The sequence below is a fragment of the Pygoscelis adeliae genome, unplaced genomic scaffold, assembly GCF_000699105.1.
Source record: "Pygoscelis adeliae isolate BGI_AS28 unplaced genomic scaffold, ASM69910v1 Scaffold251, whole genome shotgun sequence".
Classification (NCBI taxonomy): Eukaryota; Metazoa; Chordata; class Aves; order Sphenisciformes; family Spheniscidae; genus Pygoscelis; species Pygoscelis adeliae.
The window spans coordinates 1,432,213-1,442,257 of record NW_008824109.1 but is presented as its reverse complement, the minus strand read 5'-3'; positions in this window follow the sequence as shown (position 1 = coordinate 1,442,257).

Sequence of the window (10,045 nt, the reverse complement as noted above, 5' to 3'; positions counted from 1 at the left end):
GGGCTCCCGCTGGTTTTGGTGGAGCGGTGTCAGCCTCACACCCACACGGCAGCCTTGGGATCCGCCTCATGCTCATTCAGGAGCTTCAGCTTCGCCGCCACGCATAGACTGATCTCAGCAGCATCCCTCTCGTATCTCCCCTCCCTGGCTCGCTTCCAGCCTCTCCTGCGTGCGCCCGGTTATTACTGTAGCATCCAGCATGTTTTACTTCATATTCATCTCCTTTGCACATACCGGCCCACTCACATATTAGATCCGAATCTTTTTATTTTTTTCTTTTTTTTTCTTGCTTGTTGCTCGACGAAGCGGTGAGGCACGACACGCTGCGTGTTGTGACACATCCTGACAGGTCTCGGCGGCATGGCGCGGTATGGCACAGAGCAGCCGTCTCTGCTGCGCCCTGGCTGCCTCGCCGTCCAGACCCACCAGCTCTCGGCAGCAGCCCGCTTTTGGGGAAGCGGAGGAGAGTGTTGGATGCTGTGGATGGTGATGGCACCAAAGGTGTCTTGGCTTTTAATATGTACCTCTTGCCGAACAGGGAGGAAGGCATGGAAAACCGCAGCCGTTTGGTACGCCCAAAGCCTTGCTTTGGTCTTCTTAGATACTATTTTGGCTTTTCTTTCTCACGTGTGGCGGTGGCCACGTTAGCTGCAGATAACTCCGTAGGGATGGTTGGGGCTGCGTAGGATTCCTTGCTGTATTGCTAGCACTGAAAGGTGAAATGCCAGAAATAGTGCCAATACGGAGTTTTCAAACGCTTTTGGTGTGTTCAACTTGTGGCCAGTTTTAAAGGGCTATCGCTGTACTTCTCAGAAAGATAAGAAAAGCTTTTAAAGCTTGATAGGAACAATGAATCACAAATGGGAGGGAGGGCGGATCGTATCTTCTTGCCGAGGGGCTGTCATGAGTGTCTGGGGAAGGCAGTACCAGTGCATCGCTTCAGTGGAGGTGGCATCTCTGCGGCTGGGTTTTTCTCTTTTTTTGTGTCTCCTGAAAACTCGTTTCTCTGGTTGTTGATTTTTCTCTTCTGGAGTGACCTACTCGAAAGGCTAAAAAGTACTTCTGCTGGCTGGTGAAGTCTGGGTTTTATTTAAATTTGCAGAGGAAAAAAGTTGGAGTGATATTCAAAGTGGCCATTTTAAAGTATGCATCCATTGCAGGAGATCTCTGATGTAACTGTAGATGTTTTGATTATGAGATAGAGAAGAATTCATGTCAGCGCTTGAAACCAAGTTTAAATCTCATCCTCATGCAAACCACTTTCTCTTGCTGTCCGAAACAATCCCCTGGGTGCCCACGGAGCAGGGTCCCATCTCATTTCCCAAAGGCTGTTTATTTCTTCCCTCAAATAGAGATTAGAAGGCTTGAAGAGCAGCAGACACCATGCGAATCGTCTTGCTGGCTCCCCACTTACCTGGAGCCATTTAATTTCACCCTTCACTGCACCGAGCACCGGCCGGATGGTACCACGTCTCTGGGTGGACGCTTGTTGGGGTGGCTTTGGGTTTTTTCTAGCCATTTCCATGCATTTGGGGGAAATCAAAGAGGTTTGATACGAACTCCACAGACGAGATGGGGCCGGCGAAGCAGGTGGCAAGCCTGTGTTTGGTGCAGGGAGGAAAAAAACCTGCAAACCAAACTGAAAGGCTTTTAATTAAAACAAAAGATTAGATCAACAAAGTATTACAACAGGTGATTAAATCCTGCGGCTAAACAGCCTGTGCTTTGTTCTCCAACTCTGATGCACGAAGAGAAACTTTCTACAGGGCAAACAAGGGATCCTGAATACGTGGCATTAAAAATTTATTACTGGTAACACAGTGAAATTGGCACCCTCGTTTCACAGGGAGAAAGCAGAGACATGTAAATGTACAGCTCACGTCTATGGGCCCTCTTGAATGATGTCAAAAGTTTGCATTCCCATGGGATGGAAAGAGACTGATTTGGTTTGCTCCTCGCTGCAGCTGTGCGAGGAGCTGCTGGCACCCCTGTGCGCCCAGGAGGGGTGTGCTGCTGGCGGGGAACACTGGGGGGCTGCGGGTCCGAGGCTGCCGGGTTTCCTTGTGGTCTGTCCCTGGCTGGCAGTGAGGCTGGGCGCAGCCATCCACCCCCCTGCTATACAACCTGTTTATTAAGTTCGTGCGAAGTATTTTGCTCCTCACGGTCTGTGATATTTGCAAAGCACTTTGAAACGTGTTGTTGGCAAGGGCTTCTGGGCAGCTCTGCAGCTATGCTGAGGAAGAGCAAGGATGCTTCACCTGCTGCTGCTTACCCGCTCCCGACCCCACGAGGTGCTGCTAAACCACCTACCAGAGATGCCTTGTTCTTTGTGGACGAGCTACACCTTGATTTTCAGAACTGTTGAGCAATTTTTTGGTCTCCCAATCTTGGACGCTTAACCACATATACCTAGAGGGAGCCTGATGATGAGAGGCTGGGTGCACCTGACAGTGCATGCATCCAGTCCTCCAACATCCATGCAGGCATCCCCTACAACTCATTTCTTTTTAATGGTCAAGATGAGAAGTCTCCTGGACTGTGGTGGGCAGCAGGGTCTCCATGACAGGAGGCACATGGGCCACCAGCATGCTTCCCCTTGATCATGCCGGTAGGTTGGCACCCTCCCGAAAGACCTGTCCGGACCATGTCCTGCCCGCTCTGGAGCTGCTGCAGGTCACCCCCATGGCTCAGGGCACCAGTACCTGCCGCGGCGAGCGCAGGCAGGGCAAGGGCAGGTGATCCGTGGGGTGTTGACAGCTCCAGGAGATGAAGCCTGTGCATTGGGGAAGTGCCCTTGCTGCAGCTGAGCAGCACAGACAAGCCCGAAGGCATTCCCAACACTGCTGTGAGTCCTCCTCCAGTGGTGCCTGAGCGTCAGGACTTAGGGATTGGGTGAATGTTGTGCCTGCTCTCACAACCACAGATGATACCATGAAAAAGAATTACTGTTCAGAATTGTTAAAATTTTCTTTTGAATTAAGGCTGGAGGGGGGAAAAGAAGAAAAAAGAGACCCACCATCGAACCATTTTGTTTGGTTGCTTTGCTCTACAGTCTGCATTCAACAGAATTTGTGTTGTCCTGAAAGACAACCTTTCATCAGACAAAAGCCCAACCCAAACCCCTCTTTAAAATATTCCAGAGGGAGGAATTGGATTAGCTATGGCTGTGCACCAGAGAAAAAAAATCAGAGCTATCATCTGATGCTTTTAAAGCATCTTCTGAGCCACCATTTTAGGAGGCAGGTATGTATGGCAGGTCTCAGAGGAGGCACAGCCCTAGCTTGGAGCGGAGCTGGCAGAGCAGAAACCCCAAGAAGCGATGCCGTGCCGAGGCTCAGCGCCGCCTGCTATTTTTCGTGGGATGAGGAAAGCGCTCTCGCCTGACCCAGGGGCTCCTTCCCCCTGGGAGAGGACAGATGGTCTCCCGGTGAGGGTGTGGGACTGGGAATCGGGAGCTCTGGATGCCTTTCCCGGCTACATCAGAAACTTGCTATGTGGCACCACCTACTTCTGTGCCCACGTTTCCTCCTCCTCCTTCCCTCTCACTCGCCGCTTTTCCCAGACCTTTCACCTCGCTGCTCGAATGTTTTTTTTTCTTTCGCAGAGTGCTTTTCACAGACTCAAAAGCCTCCCAGCACGCTGTCACCAGTACCTGGACCAGACGCCCACTCCTGCCCAGGCTTCTCCCCGCTCCTCGCTCTTCCCATCAATCTCTCCCTTCCCCTCGCAGAGCTGCTGCTGCTCGACGTCTCCTCCAGATACTGCTTGTGGCCAAAACTTCTCCTTGCTCTACTTTTGGAGCATCGCTATCGGTTTTGCCGCAGCCGGTGCGCTTGGAGGCATGGGTGATTCGGATGTCAAGGGCAGAGCTGGCACCAGGCGTGGAGGGTGGTCGGCAGCGGACAGGGTTTAGCCCCTGCTCAGGCAAGCCTGCTGGCAGGAGTATCATGATATCAGTGGATGTGACTCACAACAGAGCAGCCTGACTCAGCTTATGGGTTTTCTGCTCTGGACTGAACAAAACTTTCAGAGCTGGGAACGGCTCGTCCTCTTGGGTGCATTTGTCCTGAGGCTCTGGGTTTTGCTGTAATTTGCTGCTTCAAGGTGATGCTCTTTATTTTTGGATAGAAGCATGTGCTTCGTGGAGCAGGCACTGCCTAGCTAATAAGCTTAGGGCACATTTTTTTACTCCCCAAAGATTATCTGTGTGACATGACACTGTGCCTCCCCTTCCCAATGGCTCCTTGCAAAGGCTTCGCTTTCCGTGCTCCATCCAGGCTGAGGTTGTCAATGTCAATTGATTTTAAGTGACTAATCGCAACATTTAGGTTATTTATTGCTGCCTCAAAAGGATGAGACGCCTACTCCAAAGCAAAAACATCTACAAGGTTTCTCAAGCTGGGTCCAGCCCAGGCTGCCCAGCTCGTGTTGCTGCTCCCGGTCACCCAGGGGACAGATCAAGGTGATGAGCCATGGTTAGCAGTGCCAAAATGTCAGCAGTGTCAAACCCTTCAGCAGCATCCTTTGTGGTTGCTGTTACTGCTTGCTGCCCAGAGCGAGCAGCGGGGACCGTTTGAGGCTGCGTTGGAGGCGCAGCTGGTGTTTCACAGCTGTTCCCGCTCAGGATGAGACTCGAGCTTGTTCCTGCTCCTGTGTTCACACAGCTCGTGTCCCTCCAGGAGCTCTGTCCCAGCAGCCCCATCCCTTGAGGTCCCGCTCGGTCAGTTTCTACCTTGGCCGCATGCAGCAGTGACTCCACACCTTCAAATCCCCGTGGAAGCCTCCCCACAATAGAGTGAGCGTAGCTCTGCTTGGGCACAGCAGCCACCCGAATAATTCAGGTTTTTTAACGGTGAAGTGTGGGGATGCAATAGATGCCGTAGTCTTTGCCTTCAGCAAGGCTTTTGGTAGGGTCCTAGCGGGCAGTCTTATGAACAAGCTGGGAGGATGTCTTCTGGATGCAGAAGCGGGGCTGAAAATGCCAGAGGTCCACATCCAAGTAGGAGTGTGCTTAAAGAGGAGACCGGAGGCATTTCCTAGGACCACTGATCCTTCCTCCAAAACATAAGGGTAAGGAAAACTGGCTCATCTAGTCTGCAGAGAAAAGCTGGGGATGAGGGAGAGGAGCGATGCCAGCAGGATAAGGGGATGCCAGCATATAACGAATCAACCTTGAACCTAAAGCTCGAAGCTTTAGTTTTTCGGGACCGACCCAAAGGTGGGACGAGCCCCGCGGTGCTGAGTGAGGGGTCTGACGCTGGCAACATCCCCACGTACTGCGGAAGAGCAAGTAGAGCAGAGCAGCTTGTGAACGCACGGCAGAGCAAAAGGTGAACCGCAGGACCGGTTGAAAATATCTCTACTTTTCATAACCCAATAACACGTCTTGCATGTAAATTAGGTGTCTGATGTGTTCCCACCACCATCAGCAGGATTTTTATCTGCCTGCGAGAAAGGGAGCTGGGTAAGAAACTTGTGTTACTGAATAATCCTGCAAGAGAGGAGAATATGAGAACTAATTAAATTAAATCTTATTTAATGCTTGGCTCAGGGTTAGGATGGTAATAAAAGAAGAGAAACTGTTTCCTTGTTGTAATATGGTAGAGCGTTAATTAAAAAAAAAGCGAGCCCCAAAACTGTTGTGATGCCAAGTTGCATTAATATCCAGCTGTTGTGCTTTGCATCTGCTGAAGTGCTGAAACAGTCCTTTAAAATACACGGCTTTAAGTTTGCATAAATAAAAGCAACGATCAAGGCTGAGGGGCAGCAAACAAAAGGGAAAGCAGAGGTGCTCTGCAGTACAGGGGCAGGAGACGGGGTTTCTCAAGGAGCTTTGCTCTCCAGAGGAAAACACAACCCCGTGGTCCTTCCTACCTCTCCTGCTGCCAGCGCAGCCTCCAGGGAGGAAATGCTTCCGCACAGTGGAGATGATGGGGCTTTTCCTTTCCCTATTCAGCAAAAGAGATGGCCAGTAAAGCTGATGAGAAAACCAAGGGAATATTACATCCTCCCTAAACTTGTAATCTTATAATTTAAAAATTAAGGATTCTGAAATGTCTTTTGACCTTTTAAAAACTTTATTTTATGCAACTCGTATAAAAATACTTTATTTTGGTATTTTAATCTATAAATGTATCACAAATTTAGGGAAAAATCATAGGTTATTTATCTTGGGACCTTCTTGATGAAACTGAAACGTATCTTTGAAATATTCTGGATTCACTAAATCTGCTCTCTCTCTCCGCCCCCCCCCCCCCCCCCCCCCCCCGGACATCTGCTGGTTCAGAAAGAATTCAGCAAATTCATGTGATAACGCATTGCTAAACAAATTAGGCTTTAGCAGAAGTCATTTGAAGATAATGTTTTGAAAAAGAAGTAAATGATAGAGATATAAAGCTCTTCAGATTCCAGGATTCTTATGAAATGTCACAAAGGAAAAGAATCTATAGCTGCTGAATTAGAACAAACCCAAATATTTTTAGTTTTCCATAAACTGGAATTTTGGAAAAATCTGATTTTTTTAGAATTTTGAGGAAAATTTGCTTGGGTATCTCAAAATTTGGTTAGTGCATGGGAATGTTTTGCCATTCCAACTTTTCAGGTCATACCTGTGAAGGCAGCGCATTACGTGCCTTACAATTACTGACACATCATAATATGACGTAAGAGCTTCAACAACTTTTATTTTTTATTTTTTAATTAAGAGCAGTTTGGGCTTGATACTGATTAAACTACCTTGCCTTTGCTTCTAGATCAAAGTGGCTCTTGTTCGTGTTGTGACGAAACGGTTTGACGGCTTTGCTAGGGCACAAACAGGAGCCACTTTGATCTAGAACAAAGAAAAGATGTCTCAAATAGTACCAGATAACAGCTGCTCTTTGTGATTGTAATGGAAAATAAAATGAGAATATTTCAACTATTATTCTTGTCATAATATGACATGATACAATAACTGCTTCTGACATGTAATTTAATAGGTAAAAATAATATTATTAGAAGGAAACTCCATAAAATAAGAATGATTTTTTTTTTTTAATGGAGAATCCTTCATTTATAAAGTGGCAATTTTCATCAATACACGTGTTTCATCAACAACTGAATTCTATTGCAAGTGCCTTTGTGATGGAAAATACTTAGTTTGACCAAAAACTAAGAAACGGCTCTCGTTAGCTTGGAGTCCTTGGTGTGCAGCCACCTGGGATGCAGAGATGCTCTTGCAGATGCGCCCTGTGTCAGGGGACAATATAAGAGCTTTGCTCTGCTGGGACTAGGAGGGGGACGCTGCCGACCATTAAAAAGCGGGGAAGCTGCAGGATTTCTTCCCAAGAGAGACTTACTTGCTCAGGCTTTTTCCGAAACTGCATGCGAACAGCCTTTGTGGTCTTAATTTATGACTTTGTGGTCTTACTTTATGGCTTTGACTAACGACTCTCTGTGCTGAAGAAAGATGGTGTAGGAGGGGAGGTTTCCTTAGCCCTCTGGAGCTGGGGTCTCGCTTTCCTCACTCCAAACTCAAAGACTCCAGGTTGCCGACAGCCGTGATGTCGTGTAGCCATTGAACGTCCCCCCCCTTGTCCCCTTGCAGGCTGCCGGGGCAGGCAGGGACCTGGCCCTTCCCCGTGCCCCGCAGCATCCCGCTCCTGCAGCCTAGCCGCCAGCACGCTCGGAGGCAGAGCCGGAACCGGAGAAGATTTCCGGGATTTGGGGAAGGAGCCAAAAGTCACAGTCTGCTCCCAACCAGCCGGTGAAGTTAGCTGAAACTTCATGAGCTTCAGTCAGCGGGGTTTCTGGCCAGCCTTAGCCTCAGGTGCTTCGGTGAGGAGCAGCAAATAAAACCTTAATTATTTGGTGTATGTAAATTGTCTCCTGAAACAGGCGTTTGGCAACCCTAATGGTTTTCTGCATGCCGGGGTGTAGCCAGGCACTAAAATAAGTCAGTCTGTAGGAGGGATGGGAGGTGGGAGATAGGGAAAACTCTTTTTATATTACTCCCCTTGCTATATTAAGAGGCACCGTTCCCTTTCCTGGCTCGAGAAAAATCTCTCCCTCGCCTTGCAGACGGTCTCTCGTCCTGGTTTAACTGCTCAGAAACCAGGATTTAGAGATCCTCGTTCTTGGCATCGCCACTCGCATCCCTGTGACCTGTAGGGATGTGAGGAGGCCTTAGCTAAGCCCAGCTGCAGGGTAAGGCCGTGGTGGTGCCGTTAGCTGACGCCGGGGTTTGGCGTCTGCCTGTCGTGTCCTGACTCGGTGGCCGGTTGCAGAGGGAGAGAATATGAGGAGCTGGGCGTTACAGGGAGGTCCTGCTCCTCCCAGAGAAGGGTGTGATGGCTGAGGGGGACCTCAGGCATCGGGATTGCTTCTTGCTTTTCTCCCTTTTTTTTTCTTTTCTTTTCTTTTTTTTTCCCCTTGAAGCTCGCAGCTGGGTGTTGCTGGGGGTGAGGCTGCCGGGGGGTGGATAACTTTGGATGTACGTGTTTTAAACAATGGCACCGAGCCCAGAGCTTTCTGGATGGGCGCTGCCTTAGTATTGTGGAAATCCAGGGAAATAAATAGCAAATAAGTGACTGTGACACGCAGTCTGCTCACGGCTAGTTACTCCTTATAGGTGAACTTCATCCCCTTACAATGACAATTTGCAACCCCTTCAAGCACTCCTATAACGCCCATCCTTGGAAATGAATCAATAAGCTGTTTAATTGTGACTTCCTCAGGTATATAGAGGTGTGCTTGCTTGGCTGACACGACTTCCCTGCCTCGCTGGAAGCCTGGTGTGCTGCTGGAAGCCGACACAAGGGAGGAGGAACCGAGAGCAGGCTGTTTTCTTCCTGAAGCGAGTGGGAGCAGGCAGTGGGCGATGCTGCGCCCCCGCTTGTCACGGCTGTTGTTTTCCGCCAGAGCGAGGGGGAAGAGATGCAGACATCGCGAAAGCTGGATTGCGCCGAACCGCTGTTTCTCCCCCCCTCCCCCCCCCAAAGCCTAAACCCTTCCCAATCCATCAGGCTGCTCAGAGAAATAATTAATGAGTGTACAACATTCCCAAATAGAAAAGCTCGGGTGAAAAGCGGAGCAGGAACAGCGACAGCCCCGGCTGTCCGCGCAGAGCCCAGCGTGTTTGGCAGAGCTGGCCAGAGGCCGGGGATGCCCGGGCTCCTCAGCTCGGAGGGGCCGGGAGCAGAGGCTCTGCCCAGGGCCAGGGGATGCTGGATAACCCCCCGCCGAGCCATTCCGCTGAATGGAAAGATTTGTTGTTGTTTTTCCACAAAGCCTAAATATTGAGTTGCAGTGGAGGCGACAGTACCTTTTATTTCACCAGGGTTTAGGATAAAAAGCAGGTCAGAGGAGTGATCCCACAGAGACGTATGCATATTTATTCACTCAGGAGTATAGATATTTGTGGGCTACAGCCTTAACATAGCATCTGAAATTACTCTGCTTGTCTAGATACTGCTATTAACATCTACCCATAACAATAGCATCATCATTTCTACACTAGTATACTTCAACTGAGAAAATGCAGAGGAGACCCTGCGGTAAAGACTGCCTGGCTCGTGAGCCAGCCGCTCTGCCGGAGCCAAACTCTGCACCCCAAAAACGCCCTCCTTCCCTTCAGTAGTGCAAAGGGAGTAAATTGCGAGGGTCAGGGGGCTTTGTGGTTCGCCCTCATACTGGGGCAGGGGGGGGGATCCTCGCCTCTGTATTTTTGGTAAGCGTAGGGCTGTCATGCTGACGACCGGGCTGTGAGGAGGAGGAGGAGGGAGCAGGATGTTCCGACTCCTCCCCACAGGAGCGACTGCTCTTTGCTGGGGCTGGCCACTATGGTACATGGCACCCGGGGCCGGTAGACACCCGGTCCCTGTAAAATGATGGTAGCTTCCAGGAGTGCAGGAAACACATCAAAGAGCTTCTGCCAAGACTAACTTGATAATGACAAATTAACTTTGTAAAACAGGGCTTTTCCAATGCGCTCATTCCTCAGTGGTGCTTAGAGAATTTCCCCCTTTGCTCGCATTGTGTAAACGCTGATTTACTCAGGAAACCCAAC